Source organism: Cetorhinus maximus, chromosome 10 (assembly GCF_964194155.1).
Source record: "Cetorhinus maximus chromosome 10, sCetMax3.hap1.1, whole genome shotgun sequence".
Classification (NCBI taxonomy): Eukaryota; Metazoa; Chordata; class Chondrichthyes; order Lamniformes; family Cetorhinidae; genus Cetorhinus; species Cetorhinus maximus.
In genome coordinates, this window is record NC_135888.1 from 66,640,496 (window position 1) to 66,661,619 (window position 21,124).

At 41.9% G+C, this 21,124-nt stretch overlaps 1 protein-coding gene across 1 annotated transcript in view; it reads left to right on the forward strand.

The window, feature by feature from the left end:
• Window positions 1-21,124, forward strand: part of afap1l1a (actin filament associated protein 1-like 1a) — a 225,950-nt gene that overhangs the window by 82,931 nt on the left and 121,895 nt on the right. The gene's annotated exons all lie outside the window — the stretch shown is intronic.

Consider the following 21,124-nt stretch of genomic DNA (forward strand, 5'->3'; position numbering starts at 1 on the left):
ATTTTTCTTTTCCCACCTATTTCCATTATTTTTAAATGTATTTCCGTCCATTGTTTCATCTCCACCTTTTAGCCTATTTCGATCCCTTTCCCCCACCCCCACACCCCCCAGGACCATCTGTCACTTGCTCATCCTGTTTTCTATCCTTAATGTCACCATTAGCACACTCCTTAGCTAATATCACCACCATCAACACGCCTTTGTCCTTTTGTCTATGACATCTTTGGCAATCTCTTCTTTGCCTCCACCTATCACTGGCCCTCTATCCAGCTCTACTTGTCCCAAACCCCTCAACCAGCTTATATTTCACCTTATTTCTATATTTCCTCAGTTCTGATGAAGAGTCATAGACTCAAAACATTAACTGTATTCCTCTCCGCAGATGCTGTCAGACCTGCTGAGTTTTTCTAGCTATTTTTATTTTTGCTTTTAGTTTGTTTGTTACAATAAAAGTCTTAACTTGAAAGCTTCTCATGATCCTTTTTTGAATTTCACTGGAAATTGAAATATCTTTTAAAAGTTATCAGTCTCCATGGAGATCCTAACGGAGTACTAAATTCTATATCCCCCTCAAAATACACGTTATATAAACAGTATACACTTATTATTCATGATAGTGTGGAGGGAAGATGTGTAAACTGGGGCGGTGAGAGAGAGATAAACACACATATGCAGGCATACAACTCTGCTGTTTGACAACGTGTATCCCATGAAGAAACTGATTAATGAGAGAAGTTGCAAGTAGTTTATGTTAGAAACGTTACTAGTGACATATCCAATGCAAAACATTGTTTGTGCTGATTACACAGCACAAATTCATTAAACTGCTGAAATGTTAGTTTCTGCTCTAATTTACTGTTCAAAATTATCCAAAATTCTCTTGCACTGTAGATAGTATAGTTCCTAATGGGTTCATGCGATGTGGATTCCATGACCATATGAAAATGAATTGCCTCCATCTTGCTTTTGCATTGTCACAAAATGTTGATGCTTTCATGGGTAATTACCTTTACAAGAAGGAGCAACTTGAGAGATTTGATACAGAAGACAACTTCTTCCTCTTGCTCACCTTCCTCCTGCATTATAAGAACATATTGCGAGGTGGCCATAGTGAACCATATGGCAAGGGTTCTGTCACAGAAGTGTCAAAGGAAAATAGATAACTCGACCTGATACTGCTGAAAGGCAACTTGCAGAACACTTTCCTGGTAGCAAGTTGAGAAAATATATATTTTTTAATTGCTTCAGTCAAAGCTGATGTTTCAGATAAAGTTTTGAACATTCAAAGCCTGTGAACTTAATCCCTCCCTGGTTTGTAACTCATGCAGGTAAATTACCCCTTATTTCCACAAACTGATATTAGATGCAGTATGGTGCAAATAATAGAATCACCCTTATTATCTTGCCATTTGCACTCAGGGGCTAGGTGCATCTCTGGCAACACCCAGTTGTACAGGAACTTAGTATGTATTTGAGAACTGATGTAACTCTGTCAGTTTTGACTTAAGTCTCAAATTCTGGTCCTCTGTGCCAGAATGACACCACGTCCACCACCTCCATTCCCGTGGGAGAAAAAGTCTTGTCCTCAGTATTTTCTTTCTACCCAATTCCTACTGTAGTTCAGTTCCACAGGCACCAGCAGCTCTTTAGTCTTTTTTATGTCTGCACCGAGATAGCAAATTTCATTACTACGCCAAAAGGAACATTAACTCTGATTCATCATGAAGACTCTCACTCCTTCATGCTCAAGGTCATTTTTGCTGATTGAGTCAAAATGATCTATGTGACTGGACCTATTCCTAAGCTTCTATGCAGGGGAAAGAAGCTTAACTATCCATTCAATCTCTGTCACTCTATATTAAAAGTAATCCAACGTCACTGATGAATTTGAAGGTATGCCTATATTAGAAGGGAGATTCATAGATTAATGTATTCTACTCATTTTAACTTGTTTCCAAATAAGTAAAAGTGGCATACTCATGCTCCCATTATGTTATTATGTAGTTTATTACAGCATTTATCGCTTGACCTACTGTAGTTCTCAAATAAGTTCTAAAAAGGTTTGCTATGAATGAGTTTTGATGACTTGGGAATTCAGGACAAGAATCAGGGATATTGTTCATTTAATTTGGCTGTTTAGGTGCTGTACTGCCAAATGAATGCGAGTACAGCAAGGAAAGGAAGCAGAAGGCACGAAAGATATAATAACAACACCCAGAGTTTACAGGAAGGGCCATCTGTGAGCTGCATCCTGACTGGCAATCCTATACTAAACAGTTTGAAACAGTCGTCAGACCCTATCCAAATAGTTCCATTCACATATTGGCGGACAGCATGGGCTATTAAATGATTTTCTAAACTTTTAAAACGCTACTTTCTTTGTGGTTTTAACAGACAGAGAGACTGAAAAAATAAGCATTTTAAGTAAACCTTATTGGGATTGAATTAACTTTACAATAGTTTTGTAAAGGCCCCACCTCATTATCTTAACTTTCCCAAATACTGTGAATTCAGGCTGGAACACATATTTCACTTTGACCTTGTGGTGTTTGTAAAGGGAAATGGCTCTTTGATACGGGATACATTTCTCTTTAAAGATGACAATGTAACCCTTATTATTCCAAAGCGCAATAATAAATTAAAATATATGAGAGCGTGTCAAACTGAGGAAGTTACCAACACTTTAGCTCCATAATTTCTGAAGTTAGATAAGAGTTTTGATAAAGGTTTAGCCAAGAAAACCCTCAGATTTTAGCAACAATACATTTCTTTCGTTAGTATGGAAAAACTTCAGGGAGAAAGTACATCTTCCAGCAATAGTACTGAAGAGTTGTGCTTTAGAACTCGCTGCTCACCTAGCCAAGATGTTCCAGTACAGCTACAACACTGGCATCTATGTAACAATGTGGAAAATTGCCCAGGTATGCACTGTACAGAAAAAGCAGGACAAATCCAACCTGGCCAATTACTGCCCCATCAGTCTACTCTTGATCATCAGTTAAGTGATGGAAGGGGTCATGAACAGTGCTATCAAGCGGCATTTGTTTAGCAATAACCTGCTCACTGATGCTCAGTTTGGGTTCCGCCAGGGTCGCTCAGCTCTTGACCTCATTGCAGCCTTGGTTCAAAAATGGACAAAACAACTGAACTCGAGGTGAGAGTGACTGCCTTTGACATCAAGGCAGCATTTGACCGAATGTGGCATCAAGGATCCCTAGCAAAATTAGAGTCAATGGGAATTGGGCGGGGGGGGGAAGCTCTCTATTGGTTGGAATCATACATAAAGGAACATGGTTGTGGTTGTTGGATGTCAAACAACTCAATTCCACTGCAGGAGATCCTCAGGATAGTGTCCTAGGCTCAACAATCTTCAGCTGCTTCATCAATGACCTCCCATCATAAGGTCAGAAGTGGGGATGTTCACTGATGGTTGCACAATGTCCAGCACCATTCACGACTCCTCAGATACTGAAGCAGTCTATATCCAAATGCAGCAAGACCTGGACAATATCCAGGCTTGGGCTGATAAGTGGTAAATAACGTTTACACCACCAAATACCAAGCAATGACCATCTCCAACAAGAGCGAACCTACCCATCGCTCCTTGACACTCAATGGCATTACCATCACTGAATCCCCCACTATCAACACCCTAGGGATTACCATTGACCAGAAACTGAACTGGACTAGCCATATAAATACTATGGCTACAAGAGCAGGTCAGAGGCTAGGAATCCTGTGGCGAGTAACTCACCTCCTGACTCCCCAAAGCCTGTCCACCATCTACAAGGCACAAGTCAGGTGTGTGATGCAATAGTCTCCTTTTGCCTAGATGAGTACAAATCCTGCAACACTCAGGAAGCTTGACACCATCCAGAACAAAGCAAGCCACTTGATTGGCACCCCATCCACAAACATTCACTCCCTCCACCACTAACACACAGTGGCAGCATTGTGTAGCATATACAAGATGCATTGTAGGAACTCACCAAGCTTCCTTAGACAGCACCTTTCCAACTTATGACTGCTATCATCCAGAAGGACAACGGCAGCAAGCACACATGGGAACATCACCACCTGAAAGTTCCTCCCCTAGCCACTCACCATCCTGATTTGAAAATAGATTGCCGTTCCTGCACTGTCACTGGGTCAAAATCCTGGAACTCCTTCATTAAGAGCACCGTGACTGTACCTACATCAAGCAGTTCAAGAAGGCTGCTCACCACCACCTTCTCAAGGGCAGTTAGGAATGGGCAATAAATGCTGGCCCAGCCAGTGATGCCCATATCCCATGAATGAATAAAAACAAATGCTTAAAGCTTCCTGACTCAAAATAAGTATCTTCCCTTTTCTCCCTCCAAGATGCTGATATTTCTGAGGTTATGGCACTAGGTACCAGTAGTTCTCTAATATCTTGCCTAAGTGACATTAATCACCTCTGTGCTCCAACCAGGTATTTAGCAGTCTATTCAATAATTGAGATCATCATAGCTAAGGCCAATTCTGCCCTAATTCGATATCCAAACACACATGCTGTTACAACTCAGTTAGGCAGGGAAGGATAGAACATTAGAACCTGGCTTTTATGAACTTATAAACTTTATTTACAGAAACACAAATTGCCTGTCATGCACCTCAGACCAATAACCCCTCAGTCATTCTGCTCCTATATAGAACATGTGAATCCTACACCTGATCACCACCTCACTACAACTAACATCCACTGATTTACAATTAACACACTTTTAAAATAAAAGACAGGGTAGTAATTGGGATCAAGAATTCTGACTTTTTTGTAAGCGTTAACCCAGTGCACAGTTAAATTTTAGCACCCCAACTAACCAAAGCCACGAGTTACATTCTCTGTGACTGTGTCTCAGACAGTGGATGTAGTGCATTATTATTCCTCCTTGGCCCCTCTGCTGCATTCAAAATGGTCTATGTACCATTCCTCCTCCATCACTTCTGATTTGTTGGCCAGATTGGTGCACTTACATTTGTTGGATCTCAATCTTGCCTATCAGTTCGTAGTCAGAGCCTATCTAAGAATGGCTTCTCTACTCACCCAATCTACTAGTTCAACAATCATGGATCTATCGTTGGTCCATTCCTCTTCTACATCTACAAGCTGCCCTAGCTGCAATCACACAAAGAAAACAGGTCAGCTTCAATGGGTTGGATTTTCAGCACAGAGATGGGAAACAGGAAAAGTTCTTGGATCAGAAACCAGCCTCTGGTGGGAAATTGATTAAAGTTCAGATTTTCACAGGGATGAACCTCTAATTAATATGGAGAAGGGTTTCCTGTCCATTTAGAGCCAGTGGCAGAGGGAACAGCAGCAGGTCAGATGAAATGTGCCACTCATTTAGTCTCCACACAGCAGCCATCTCTGAGGCTGCTATTTGCCCTGAGAGAGAGATTTGCAGTTTGTGCCAAAACCTTCCACTGCACCAGAGTAAATAAAGATGTCACACAGCATCGAGAGGCCTGAATTCGGCAGGGTAGATCTTAGTTTCATTGATGCTGTTTTGTTGAGGCTGTGAGGGAGAGGGATGTCCTCTTCTCGGAGGATGGCTGGAGAAGACCACCTCATCACGTATCGGGGCACCATTCTGTTCAGTGTCATCTCCCTCTGTCTCCAATTCCCCCTCCTCTCTCACTTCTTGCACTTCCTTTGATGAGCTATCTCCTTCCAGGGTTTCACCATCCATGAGGTCCACACCTCTCTGAAGGACCATGTCATGAAGAGCGCAGCAGACCACCACAATACCAAGACCCTTGCAGTAGAATATTGAAAGCCACCAACCAGCTGGCCCAGGCACCAGAATCACATCTTCAGAAGCCCAATGGCCTGCTCAGTGGTTGTCCTGCTGAGATGACATGGATTATTATCACCTCTGTGGGTTCCCTTTGAGAGGTCAGTAGCCATTTCCAAGGGATTTCCCTTGTCCCCTAGGTTCCATCCATGCACTTTGGGGGTTGGAGGGAAGATTTGAGGCAGCCTAGACTGACAGAAGATGAAAATGCCATGGCAGCTGTCAGGAAACTAAGCACGCATGTGGAGGAAGCTCTTGTGATCACATACCAGTTGGAAGTTGAGAGACTGTTGATGGATCTCACCGGCCAGTCAGTTGGTGCCTTGATGGCAACATGGGTGCAATCAGTAATGCCTGAACCAGAGGGAATCCAGCCATGGAGGCAAAGCCCAATGCCCACTGACCCTATGACTCTCTGTCTGTCATTAAAGGAATATGCTGTCCAGCTCTGGCAAATGCAGGCATCAGTATTGGGGAGATGCAGTGCTGTGCCTCTGTTGAGATGCCACTAAGATTCAAAGCTTATCCTGGGAAAGAGCCAGAAGCAAAGAAGTTGAAGGTCACAGTGACTTTCACAGCCATGGACAGGACATAGCAACCAGAGCTGCGAGGTGTTCAGCAAAGAAGGCATAGATGTCGGTCACCATCTGCCTGGAGAGTTAAATTCTCCTGTGACACTGGGTCTCAGTCATCTCCAGGTCTACAGCAGTCAATCCTTTATGAGGATTTGATCTCTATTGCCTTCCTGTCCCTCTTACCTCCCCCATGCTGTCTTAATGCCTGGAATTCCACCCTTCCTAAGGAGGGTATTGCCCCTCATCGCCACTGGGCCCAATTGTTAATATTAGGGACTGTTACTCCTTACCGATTACATTCTTTCATTGGTCTCCGTCTGATCATAGATGCAGTGTAATGGACAGTGCAAATCTTCCAGATCCTCCTTTGGTCATCACTGCTTTTGTTCAGTGGAAGATTACAGAGGACAAACCTGCCAACTGTTTCCATGACCAGCATCTGCATACTCCTTTCTCCTTTCACAAATATCTACAGAGCACACTGGCACAAGAATTTAGGAAGAGTTTGTATTGTAAATACCAGCAAAGTTAATGGAACATAAAACCGCCAGGGTGTAAAATGGGCTGCCAGTCGATCATGCCAGTTTCCCACCCTGCCAAGGTTAAACCCCTCAGTGCCCCCTCCTCCCACCAAGGTTCAGTTCCATGTCTGTGTTGAGCTGGCATTAATGGTGCTAAACCAGGGGAAGAGAAACATTGGAAGGATCTTCATTGTTGGGCTGTTATCATGCATCTTGTTTTGGATGGCTAAAAGTAGTTTGGATGGAGAAGACCATCAGCTGAGTGCCCTCTCAACTATAGGACTTGCAAGATTCTGAGAAACAAGTATCAAGGAGACAGAGTAACCTGCAGTAGTATACTGACATCAGTGCTGTATTCATGTGATAATAACTGATAGAAACAGTACTTGAGCTTCTTAAGTGTTTTTACAAAGAAAAATTCTCAATGTCAAGCAGAGCAACACCTAAATGCTCATGCCAATTTGCACGTATGCCGAAGAATTATACACATCACATTTTCACCTAATTTGCTGTATAGCTTGTGCAACTAAACACCAAAGGCAAAAACTGTGGACATCCTTCATGCACAAAGAAATGCTATTTCAGCATATACATAACATTCATTATAGATTGAACATTGTATACTCTAGTAAATGGCTATGTAAATTCTTTAGAACTCATAAAGGTTCAGTAGTAGTGCAATCGCTGTCAAATATCATTTGAAAGAATCTACTTCTCATTAACACTGACAGGCAATGAAACCCTTTCAACTGTAGCCTAATGGTATCAACAGTTTGCAGAAGGAATGTTGGAGGCAGAAGAGGCTGTGATTTACTTACAATTTAACTAATGAAGACTGATTTCTAATAAATTACCCCATGTGAACAAGGAACATTTATGCTGCAGTTACACCGAGGCTGTTTGACAAATGTACCTGTGGTCAGAGTGGAAAGCATCAAGTTATGGCGCCATTCAGAGGCACCACTCACATCAGAGCTTTTCACATATACTTGCACGCTCACACAAAGCTCTGTTCACATCTAGCTATAATGCTCAAAACCGACTGATAATTCCTTCAGCTTTTTATAACAATAAAGATTTTAAAGGCATGTGGGCTCTTTCAAAGCTTGAGACAAATTTCATCCCACTTCAGTGGGAATGGGTGGTAGCGTGATGAAAATGAGAGTGCAGGAACAAGCTGACGGGTCACCTATGAGAACTAAATGAGGCTCGATTATCAAGATGGTTCAGACCTTTTGTTGGGGTCAGTGAGAATGCTGAGTTTTGTCTTCAAACTGGTTATACAGCAGTCAGTGCACACCAAAGCTCCAGTTTTGTTTCTTTGTGGTGTTCTCAAACCCGGAACCAAATAAAGAATTAATTTCAGTTCACCTGCTGATATCTTGTGATCCAGCAATGCTGCAAAACTGAAATTGCTTCTCATCATCACAAAGGAGTAAATTCCCATCTGTCAATCCTCCAATTTTTCAGCATGAATGAGGCAGTATGAGCTAAAAATAAACTTCCCACCGACTTCTTGCCCAATGACCACTTAATAGATTTTTGAACAGAGTTTGACTTATGTGGCCAGCAGTTCTGTTGGAAACAAGCAGGAAAAAGTACCTGGATCTGCACCTTAAGTGCTGTAAACTGCAGAGTGCAGGAAGGTGGGATTAGAAAGGGAACCTGGGTGTCCTTGGGCTGGCATGGACAAGATGGGCCGAATGGCCTCATGTGCTGTAACTTTTCTATGGTTCTATGGACCCTCATAATTCCATACAAAATGGGGTCCTATTATATCTTTAGGACCCTAAAGCCATTTTCATTGTCACCCGTGTCACCCATGAGGCCCTCAGCAGTGGTAAACCCACCTAGAATGAAAAAACAATAAAAGCTGGGGAGTAAGAATTCTGGTCCAAACTGGCCTTGTGTACCTTAAAATGGAACACCAGTGAAAGCTGGGAAATAAAAGTACTGGTCCAAACTATTATTCCTTCTGGGATGGAGGGTATAGGCTGTAAAACAGTCAGGTCCTGTGTATGTTAATAAAATCACCCGGCAGCAGGCCTAAGAATCTATCGATTTGGCAGTTATAAGCCTTAAGGATTACCTGAATTCCTCGTCCTTCTGTAAAGTCCTCAGCCCCTTAAAAGTATGCTCCCCCCACCACCCACCCCAGCACCATTCCTTCCTGCTACTTTGTCCAGCCTTGCCTTTAGGGTGCTGCTGCAGGCATGTGCTCAGTGAGTGCCCTACTAAACTCCATGTACTTTGCAATGTAGAGGTGTGCCTTCTGATGGTTTTTTTTTGATGGAAGATGTTATTGGATTGCAAGCTCAGTTTGGGGTCAAACGGGATGGCAAGGTTGGGAAGGTCTGATTTAGTTTTAGAAAGTAGCCAAGGAAGGGGATGTAACCTTGGCAATAGTACAAAGTTGGCTGAATCTTCATTTTCAACACTCTTCCCAAGTATGATAATTTTCTGACCAAGGTACCGTCACTGCTTTCCTCCCTCAGCCTCTGCTCCGAATGACTGCTCATTCTCGCTGATTTCAACCTTCATCCCTCAACCTCCATCTCAACTCATCGTTTTCTCTCCTCTTATCCACCCTAAATCTCTCCGTCCACGTAAACTCCACAACCCATATTCACAGCCACTCCCTTGACCTTGCCATCTCATGTGGTCTTGCAAGTCCCATAGTTTCAGTCACAAATAAGACTTTCTCTGCTCAGTTCTTGTATTGCTCACCACCCACATCCCCCTTCCACACCTCAGCCTGACCTCCTCCTGCATCCAGCTCTGGAGAAAACTATCACACAATTCATTTACAACTGCACTTTCAAAATCCCGATTGTCTAGCCTTTGTTACCTTAGACTTAAATATTCCAACACACTCCTGGCTGGTCTCCCACATTCAACCTTCCAAAAACTTGGGAGCATCCAAAACTCCGCTACCCCTGCAATAACTTATACCAAGCTCCGTTTACCTATTACCCCTGTTTTCACTGATCTACACTGGCTTCCTATCAAACATTGTCTTGATTTTAAAATTCTCATCCTTGTTTTCAAATCCCCTGCCCCTTCCTCTCTCTCCTCCAGCTCCAACTCTCCAAGATGTCTGTGCTCCTCTAATTCTGGCATCGTAAGCATTCTCAATTTTAATTACTTCGCTTTTGGTGGCTGTACCTTCAGCTCCCTAGGTCCTAAACTTTGGAATACCTCCCTATACCTCTCTGCCTCTTCAGCTCTTTTTTCCTCCTTTAAGATGCTCCTTAAAGCCTACCACATTGATCAAGCTTTTGGTCATCTGCATGAATATCTCCTTATGTGGCTCAGTGTCATATTTTGTTTTTTAATACCCCTGAAAGTGCATTGGGGCATTTAATTACATTAAATGTGCTATATAGATATAAGTTGTTGTTGAAGACAGAGACTTTGACCTTCCCAGTGTTAGCTGGAGGAAATTATGGCTGACTCAGCACTGGCTGTCAGACAAGAAGTCCACCACAAAAGAAATGGAAATGTCAAGAAAGATGGTGGAGGGGTCATGTTAGGTCTCAGTGCCGTATATATGTACATTTACCCCATATCCACAGAAGACATCACCAAGAAGAGGCAATCAAAAACCCATCCATGAGGGACTCCTGAAGTGCTGGTGTGGTGCAGGAAAGAAAAGCCTTTGCTAGAGATGCTCTAACTGAGCAGATCAGTAAAGTGGAACCAAGCAAAGGCGGACCCATGGAGCAGGCTATTGGAGAATTGTTGGAATGCTATGGTGTTATGAACATCAAAGAATTCACATTCTTCTTTGGAGTACATGATGGTGATGAGTGGGGGAGAGGGGAGGGAGGGTAGATGGTAGAAGGAGTTTCGTTCTGCTTTGTGGAGCTTTGATATCACAACAGGGGTCCTTTATGTTCAAGTAGGTTCTCTGCCTAGAAGCTAGGCTGATTCCTTTTCCAAACAAATGGTGATGTGTATGTTGATTGCCATCATCCTGTGTTGCTGCTTGACACCTTAAGATTCACTCAGTCTAGTTTGGATGAAGGAAACCATCATAATACAATGAAAGATTGATAGTACCCATTCACATCCACATTAAACACACTGAGTTTCGATGCCCCCTTTTATCCAGGGTGAAACAAAGTGTCAGGTCAGCTGGAATTCTAGTCCTTTTGCGTTGCCTGCCACAAAAGAGATTGAGATGCTTATAAACTATAACAGTGTATTAACCTTCATCTGTATCTAATCTTTGTGTGTGAGAGACGAGTGAATGGAACATTGTATCAAATTTGGCGTAAATGTGTGATACTAAATAACCTTCTTTATTTTAAAACTCACAAAAAGCTTGGTGCTGGAATTATTTAATTGGGACGCTTTCTCTGAGGGTAAGAAAACACACCTCTTGCATGTAAACATACTGATCATGGGTAGTAAAAAGAAAAACATAAATTCTATCTGTGACACTGGATATCACTTTTTTGCAGCTATCTGACAATCTAGGCATGTTGTTCTACTAAGAATGTCTGATCTGCAAATTAAAAATTCCATGCTCCACTATCCCTTCATAGGGTCATGACCTTCATCGACCTTCATCAAGAATGCTTTAGTAATTTTTTTTTGTTTAGAGAGGATGAGTAGCTAGAAGTGTCATGGATGATTTTTGTCACAGTGACATTGGCCTGATATTTATTTACGTGTACGGATTTTGTGAGCAGGGATGGTGATGAGTGGGAGAGAGGGGAGGGAGGGTAGATGGTAGAAGGAGTTTCGTTCTGCTTTGTGGAGCTTTGATATCACAACAGGGGTCCTTTATTTTCAAGCAGGTTCTCTGCCCAGAAGCTAGGCTGATTCCCTGTCATGTGGGAAACACTCCAGAGGAGGTCACAGATGAGGAGTAGGTAGGGAGCTTGCATTTGAGTTTGTGGTAGCATGGAAAGGGGGTGGGAGGGCAATCTCCAATGAAGAGAGGGGAGAGGGTCTGGGAAACCTGGCCAGCCAGGGTTAAACGTAGTAGATAAGTTAAATCTGAGGCATGCATCTGTATTATAATATTCAAATAGCCAGCCTGCCTTCTGAGAGCAGGTTGTTTGCCCTCCCCTGTCCTGCCACCATTAAGTGAGCACCTTGGCGGCGGGCTGGGGTTGCGTTTGAGTGTTTTCAAATTTTGACATCTGACCTGACCCAAACACACCTGTTTTTGAAACTAAACTTCCCTCTGTTATATATAAATTACCTGATGATGCATTCCAGTGCAATTGATACCAAACTGTAATCAAAAGAAAGCTAATTAAACAGAAGGTAGAATATTGGGGTGAGGGCAGGGTGGAGGAGCAGAGAAAAGTATTAGGCAGATGCGGTATAAGTGTTGAAATTTCAGTTAGTGCTGGTTACATTGTTTATTACTGACGTGTAATTCAACTCAAAATATGGGTCACATTTATGCCAATTTCAATTTAGAGCCTATGATCAAATGAAAATGGTATGCTTTTTGATTGGCTTTCAGGTGATTTAGGACTCAATCTTGCTTCCAGAATATTATACAGTTACCTCAAAAGTCACTGCATGACTGATTCAACAAAATGATTAGGGAACAGTGAACTGAAGCAAATCTCATCCTTTCTACCTTTTGAAAGATTGCTTAACAGTCAGCACATGTTCTATTATCCACCTAACAGGGGAGTAAACTGTCGTTTGTGTGTGAAGGGGAGGAGGGCAAAGCATAAATGTTTATCTCTTCAGGTCAAATGGAGTGGAGTTATATTAAACAGAGTGCAATGCTTCTGTGCTATGTTCACCATATGGAGTGGAGTTATATTAAACAGACAGAGTGCAATGCCTCTGAGCTATCTTCATCATTTGGGAACTCACCAGTTTTTCTGAAGTCAGTCCAGTGCCCAATGGGTGTAATAGTAATTTCTATGGGTGGAATTGAAAGTCTCTGAATAACCTGCATCTGGAGTAATTGTTGACCTGTTGATGTGAAACAGTGTGGGGAATTGATAACTGTGCTCACATCTCTTAAACTGAAATCTGCACTCATTATCCGTAAAAATGGCTTTCCATTACTTTCTGCATGTGAAAATAATTGATGCTTCAAAACAATAAAGTCTGGAAAAAAGTGTTGCTTTTGATGGATTGTGTACAAGCAATGAAAGAACACACATTTAGTTAGAACTTTTCATTTCCTTAGAACAACACTTCACAACTGATTAATTACTTTTTGAGGTGTGATTATTTCTGCGCAGCTAGGTCCAACTGAAATAAATAACCAATTATTTATTCTGTGGTGTTGATCAAGTGATAGATATTGGTTGGAACAACGTCCTGCTGTTGAAATGGCATCTTTTGCATCCACCTTAATAAGAAGTTGAAATTAGATAGGTTAGTACTATGACCAGAAATCTACAGTGTGAGTGCAAATTTCTGAAGTGGGTTAAACATAACATTGGTCATGGAAATTGATGTTTATTATACAGCAAAAGCTTGGAAATAGATACCACGTAGAAAGGGAAAACAATACAACAGGGTTAGAAAGGCCACCCATTTAATCACAAACTGCCAGTCCAACTATTAACACTCTGAACAGGTATATAATTGCTTTTCCTGTGGCTCCATAATTGACCTGGAGACCTTAGAATTGAATAGAATGGGCCAGACTAAGGCAGGGCCTGATAAAGGTGGCGGTGTGTCTGGTGTGGTTCTTGGGAACTGAGAACTATCGGAAATCTGGAGGTGACGAAGCCAAACACACTCAGCAGGGGAAGTTCATTTGAAATGAAAATTAATGCTGCCTTCCAAATCCACACAGCTTATCCTAAAAAGTTAACATCTCCCAGAGTGCATAACATAAGCTGTAACATTTGCCTGAATTCCAATAATTGCTTTTCTTTTCCTCTTCATTTACATTTAAAATCTTTTTCAATTTTGTTTCACTCAGCAAACTCTCATAGAAATTTTGAAGTCTCGTACAATTCTCTTTGAAATAATGGTTACAGGTTTAAGATGGTTTCAGCTTTTTCTGGTATCTTATAGCGCTTACCTGCAGCAATGCCTTTTTAAATGGTAATTTTCTTCCAGTCCCTCTCTTTTAATTTTTTCTTTATTCATTTGAACATAAACATAATCATTGTTTTGAATAGTGAAACTATAGGCCAGTTAGCCTAACATCTGTCATAGGGAGAATGTTAGAAGATATTATTAAAGATGTTATAACAGGGCACTTAGAAAAATCCAAGGCAATCAGGCAGAGTTGACATGGTTGTGTAAAAGGGAAATCGTGTCTAACCAATTTATTGAAGTTCTTTGAAGGAGTCACATGTGCTGTGAATAAAGGGGAACCGGTGGATGTACTGTACTTAGAGTTCCAGAAGGCATTTGACAAAGTGCCACATCAAAGGTTATTGCGGAAAATAAAAGCTCATGGTGTAGGGGGTAATGTATTGGCATGGATAGAAGATTAGCTAGCTAATAAGAAGCAGAGAGTTGGCGTAAATGGGTCTTTTTCTGGTTGGCAGGATGTGACAAGTGGTGTGCCACAGGGATCAGTGCTGGGGCCTCAACTTTTTACAATTTATATAAATGATTTGGATAAATGGACCGAAGAACTGGCTGCTAAATTTGCTGATGACACAAAGATAGGTAGGATAGTAAATTATGAAGAGGACGTAAGGAGGCTACAAAGTGACATAGGTTAAGTGAATGGGCAAAGATCTGTCAAGTGGAGTATAATGTGGGCAAATATGAAATTGTTCATTTTGGCAGGAAGAATAAAAAAGCAGCTTAATATCTAAATGGTGAGAGATTGCAGAGCTCTGAGATTCAGAGGGATCTGGGTGCCCTGGCACATGAATCACAAAAAAGGTTAGTATGCAGGTACAGCAGGTAATTAGGAAAGCTAATAGGATGTTATCATTTACTGTGAGGGGAATTGATTACAAAAGTAGGGAGGTTATGCTTCAGTTGTACAGGGCATTGGTGAGACCACATCTGGAGTATTGTGTACAGCACTGGTCTCCTTATTTAAAGAAAGATGTAAATGCGTTAGAAGCAGTTCAGAGAAGGTTTTCTAGACTATACCAGGAATGGGCGGGTTGTCTGATGAGGAAAGGTTGGACAGATTAGGCTTGTATCCACTGGGATTTAGAAGAGTAAGAGGCGACTTAATTGAAACCTTTAAGGTCCTGAGGGGTCATGACAAGGTGTATGTGGAGAGGATGTGGGACAATCTAGAACTAGTGGTCACTGTTTAAAAATAAAGGGTCGCTCATTTAAGACAGAGATGAGGAGAATTTTTTTTCTCTGAGGGTTGAAAGCCTTTGGAACTCTCTTCCTCAAAGGGCAGTGGAAGCAGAGTGAATATTTTTAAGGCAGAGCTAGATAGATTCTTGATTACCAAGGGGGTGAAAGGTTACCAAGGGGAAGGCAGGAATGTGGGGTTACATTCAGATCAGCCATGATTTTATTGAATGGCGGAGCAGGCTCAAGGGGCTGAGTGGCCTACTTCTGCTCCTAAATCGTATGTATGTTCATGAATGGTCGGATCTGATCACAATGTTCTGTGTCTAAACTATTTTCCTGCCTATAAAATATCCTGGAGTAAATGTTATTTTCTCCACACTGCAACAAGACAGAATCCAAATAAAATCAAAAATATTACAGTTTGTAGAAATGTTCTATGACTGGAAGATCAATTAAGGTGTGAAGTAACCAAAACACACTTAAAGAAAGACAACTCTCCCCAAGGTGAATTCCAAATTTCAACTGAGACATAACTGAGGAATACTTAACAAAAAGTGAGGGACAGTTGGGACTAATGCCCCAGTCATAGAGCAACAAATGACCAGGAATTTTCCTGTCGGCCTCGGGACCCCAATGTCAGGGTCAAAAAGCAATCAGAAACCCGCACTGTATGGGAAACAATCACCTGGGGGTGATTTTTTTCCCAAAGTGGCCAATTAGTGGCCAGAGGGTGGACTTTCCTTAAAGACGGTGGGTGGGCTTTCAAAGTTGGAGGGCCAATAGGATGTCGTCCAGCACTGAAGAAGCAGAATCTTGCCTTTCTATGTAAAAAAGAGAGAGTGAGAGAGAAAGAGGGCACCTCAAGATAGAAGCACCCAACTTTTCTAACTTTTAAGTTGAAAATTGCCCCCACCAACTGGACCACCATCATAGAGGGAGACCCCTCCTCAGGTGGGCCTGTGGCTGCAGTTGAGGCCAGACAGGTGGGAAGGGCCCTCAAACTTGCCTGGAGCACTGGCTCCCTGGCCTGCCACCAGGAGGCAGTTGGCCTGTTCCCTCAGGTGGCATGGAGGCCAACTGGATAGGCTTTAATTGGCCTTCAGCTGTTGTAAAGTGGCTTTCCACTGCTTGCAGGTGGGTAGCCCTGCCATCTCCATCTTGCCTCTGGGGAAATGGCCTGGGGGTGGGACAGAGCTGAAACACCAACCAACAGCATAAAATTCTGCACCCTTCCACATCTGTGCTCGCCTCCAACAGGGCCTAAAAACCCAAATACTGAAACAGGAACGTAGTCTCACAGTGGCCAGCACACAACTCTAGGAACTTAAGGCACCCATATACACCAAAGTTATGGGGAAGTAATGGCATATTGGTAATGTCACTCAGTTCAAGAGCATTTAGGGATGGGCAACAAATTTCATTGCCACAGAAGGCTGTGGAGGCCAGGTCATTGAGTATATTTAAGACCGAGATAGATAGGTTCTTGTTTGGTAAGGGGATCAAAGGTTACGGGGAGAAGGTGGGAGAATGGGGTTGAGAAACTTATCAGCCATGATTGAATGGTGGAGCAGACTCGATGGGCCGAATGGCCTAATTTCTGCTCCTATGTCTTATGGTCTTATGGTCTTAAATGCTGGCCTTGTGAGTGACGCCCACATCCCATGGAAGAATGAAAAAGTAACATTCAAATGCAGGCTCATGAATTCCATGTTTCACTTCATCTATTTTCTTCCTGCCAATGCTGAAAGAAAGTCAAGGCTGGAGATTTATGATTTCCACTGCAGAACCAACAGCTGCTCTTGTGGCAATGAAACTGGCTCTCCATTATTATTGGTATGGTTTACATTAAAGAATGGCAGGAGAGCTGTGTAACTGCTGTTGAAAACACCACACTGAAGGAAAAGCACACTCAGCTTACCCCAAAAATTACCGAGTTTACAAACAATATCCCCTTAATAACAAAACCAACAAGCTGCAAAACAAATACCTTTAAATCATTTCACTGACAATGAATAGTGCAGGGAGATTGAAAAGTAATGAGGACAAATAATTGTAAATGTATTTTAATGCAAAACTATTTTATTATTCAGTGTTTAAGAATTAACAATATAACTGGTGCGAGTATAGAGGCAAGGAGTTACTAACATTGGTAAGGCAAACAACTGGCCAAGACGGAACTCTGAAGGACCTTGAGTTACTAATTTAATTATTATTTAAAAATGAAGCTGTGAACAGATGCAGAAACATCTCCCAATTTCTAACTTTCCCTCTTGAAGGTACTGCCTGTAGCTAGGTTGCCAATTTCTCTGCTACCTCACCCAAGGGAACGTTTTACATGTGTGATAATAAGTGTTGGCAGACTTTTCAATCCAGACACATGTCTTTTCTAATACGGATCGCTAGATAGCAGTCTGGAATGGAAATCCTGAAGGACTTCTCCCCTCCCTTGCCCAGGGCTGTAATGTTTCAGCTGCTGCTCTGACCTAGATCAGCACAGACCAGGAATGTGATGAAATTCTCTTCAACAAAACAAAAACACAGCAGGTCAGGCAGCATCTGTAGAGAGAGAAACAGAATTAATAACCACAATGTTTATTGAGGCAGGGTTTTGAAAAGGGAGGAGGTGCCCTCAAATCCCCTGGAGTTTGAATTTTACAGTGTGTGTGTTTCTTTTGAAACAGATTCCCCGCTTGCTAATAGACTTGGTGACCTGCTGAGTGAATAAATTCGACAACATGAGGCCACAGCCCAGAAGCAGGATGGTTTAGTAAGGTAGAGATTTTGGAGTGTGGTATAGCACAACGTGATTAGAAGGGTCCAGAGTGATTGTGGTGGGTTCAATATCATAGGGTTAGGGAGAAATTAGGAGGGTTGTTAGAGATCAGGGGGGAGATGGGTGGAGGTCAGAAGAGAGTCAGAAATCATGTGAGAGATTGAGGATTGGTGATGGGAGGGTCAGTGATCACAGAGTGAGGGGTCAGTGATTCGGGAGGTGTCAGTGATGGCAAAGGTGGGGTGTTAACAAGTTGCTGCCAGACTTGCTGAGTTTTTCCAGGTAATTCTGTTTTTGTTTTTGTTTTGGATTTCCAGCATCCGCAGTAGTTTTTTGTTTTTAGCTTGTTGTGTCTGGAGGTAAATACTCTTGCTTCTCCTGTTCCACAAGCGGTGCTGTAATAGCACGTACCTATTTGATTTATCCAGCCCTTCTCACTCCCTTTACTTGCCTAATTTCCCAAAGCATGGGAAACTCAGCCAACATAGGATAAAAATATAAACCCTCTTATAATGGAGGTGCTCAGCCTCCTTAAAATGTTTCAGCAACTACCTACTTTCTGAGAGTGGATTGGCTGCTCACCCTCACCTCGTCTGTGTTATAAACAGAAGTGGGCAGGTTTGAGTTGGGTTGGGTTCCTGTTTTAGATTGGAACGTTTTAATTTTCCAACTGTCTAAAATTCACCTCATTTGGGGATTAAGTTGAACCCCCCTCCCCAATATTTTAGGTCAATGACCTTTCATAAGAACTGGAAGATGTTTGAGGTTGGCTTGGTAAGTACACTGGGAAGTGCCTCTACCCCCTATAATAATGTCACGAGGCTATGCCCCTTTAATTTTGAAAATATGATTTTTCAAATTTTCAACTGATTGGAAATGTCGCAATTTGAAATGAGACAGAGCAAACTACTTAAAAATGCAAGGCCAACTTCCAAGGTGAAGGTGAAAAACAAACAAATCACCTTCAGGGGAGTGTGAAGAGAGAAGCATTTCCTCTAAACCAGAGACCCATCAAAACTTGTCACTGTCTAAGGAAGAGCCATTAAATTGCAAAGTGCTGGATGCTGAAAGAATGGCTGCTACAGACAGACCCATCCAAAACCCCTTGGAAATACACAATGGGTAAAGTATAACAGACTAGGTTGCAGCCACTGCAGGGAGATTGCAAGAAAGACTTCAGCAGAAGAGACAGACTAAAAGCTCGCTCTCCCTCTCTCTCTCTTTTGGAATAAGTGTATTACGCAGTTTGCATGCCAACTTTACCAGAAATCTACCTGCAAATGGAGATCTCGTAATAATTGCAACATTTTCTATATCTGATTCCATACATGAAACCAGCTAATCCAAATTGGCACAACATTTAAAAATCTACACGTCCAGGACAATCAAAGGACACTTAACTGTATATTCTTTTAACGTTTATTTTTTACTGGACTCTAGCATCCCTTTTTTCTGATACCTGTGCGTGCGACATTGCACTGTTGTTTTTTTTTCCCTCATGTTTAGTGGTTAATAAATTTGCTCTTTCTTTGACTCAAGAAAGTCCTGTTTGATTATCTCCTTATTACTCACAGCTTTAATAGTTAAATGCACACTGATTTGGAAAAGGCATATCGCGTGAAAAAGAAACTTAAACCTTTCTTGTGAACAACTGAGGAGGCTGAATGGAGGGGAACCAGTTCACTCCTCCTCACTTGGTAGTAACAATATCAATGCAGTGAAGTTAGAAAAGTTTGTCATACATTTCAAGATCTGTTTATGTGGCACGGGGGGTGAAATCAGAGTTTATTCTGGAATCAAGGGTATATCTTGACCAGTTAGGGGGCAGGTGGTAGTGTAGTGGTGATGTCTCTGGACAAGCATTCTAGAGGCCCAGGCCAATACTCTGGGGGGCCTAGGTTCAAGTCCCATCATAGCAGCTGGTGGTATTTAAATTCAATGAATAAGTCTGGAATTGAAAACTAGTCTTGGTAATGGTGATCACGAAACTATCATCAATTATCATAAAAACCCATGTGGTTCACTAATCTGCCATCCTTACTTGGTCTGACCTACTTGTAACTCCAGATCCACAGCAAGGTGGTTGACCCTTAACTGCCCTGTGCAATGGCCTGGCAAGCCGCTTAGTTCAAGGGCAATAAGGGACAGGCAACAAATACTGGCCTTGCCAGAGGCACCCACATCCCATGAAAGAATAAAGGAAAAAAGTTAGGCAAACAAATTGGAATTCAGATAGTTGGGTCAACTTGTCTAAAGCCCAACTTTACTATTTTTTGAGCATTGAGTGCTTGTAATATCACAGAGAGTGGGAACTTTATGTTTATTTCCTAAGGAATAGGAATGCAGCAAAAGAAAATGCAATAGATTCCTGGATGAAAAATGCATTGCTATGCTGTGTTGCTGTAATTATGAGAATAAATAGTTATGCACCAAAGACTTACTGGAACATGGACAACATAGTGGGAGTTAAAACAATGATTGGTCTTCAGTGACTATTTTGAAGGAGGAACTACTTTTAGCTTTGGAAATATGGAACGAGTTTCTCTGATGGTTCAATGGTGGAAAATATAATACAAAGGCATACTGATCCAAAACAGTCTAGACTTGATCGATGGTCTGCACTGAGGGAAGCTGATTTCAGCTTCAAAGGCAGGAGAGATCTTCCAACTGGCCTCAGTGCTAATTGAGCCAAGCAGAGAAAATAAATGCCGGTGTTTCTGCTTATGATTACTATGCAGTGACTCCTGCTGGAAAATGTGGATGTGGGTGTCGGTTGCAATATCAGTATGGGCTCAGTTGTGATGTCCACTATGGAATAGTCAATACATTTTGCTGTTTAAACTCAAAAATGAACCCTAGCTGAGTCAGGATCTTCATGAAAAAGGAAATAAAATTGGAGAAAAAAAAATGAAATGCGTAGAATGAAATTGCAGTAGGGTTTGCTGTGTGTACAATAGTTGTATCCCCATCATGAATATGCTATTAGTGGCATTGGAAACAAATTAGAGGTTGTTCACTGCTCGATTGGGTAGGATTCCTTTAAGAAATCTGTGGTGCCTTAATGGAAAACTACAGATTTTAATTTTCAGATAGCTTAGAAATTCAATAAAGATCAACTGCAGTCTCTTCAAAATCATTAGACAGTACTGATCCAGTGAGATTGATTATTAATGGCAAGCAGGCACTCTGGTGCCAATAAAGGACCCTTGTGATTAGCTG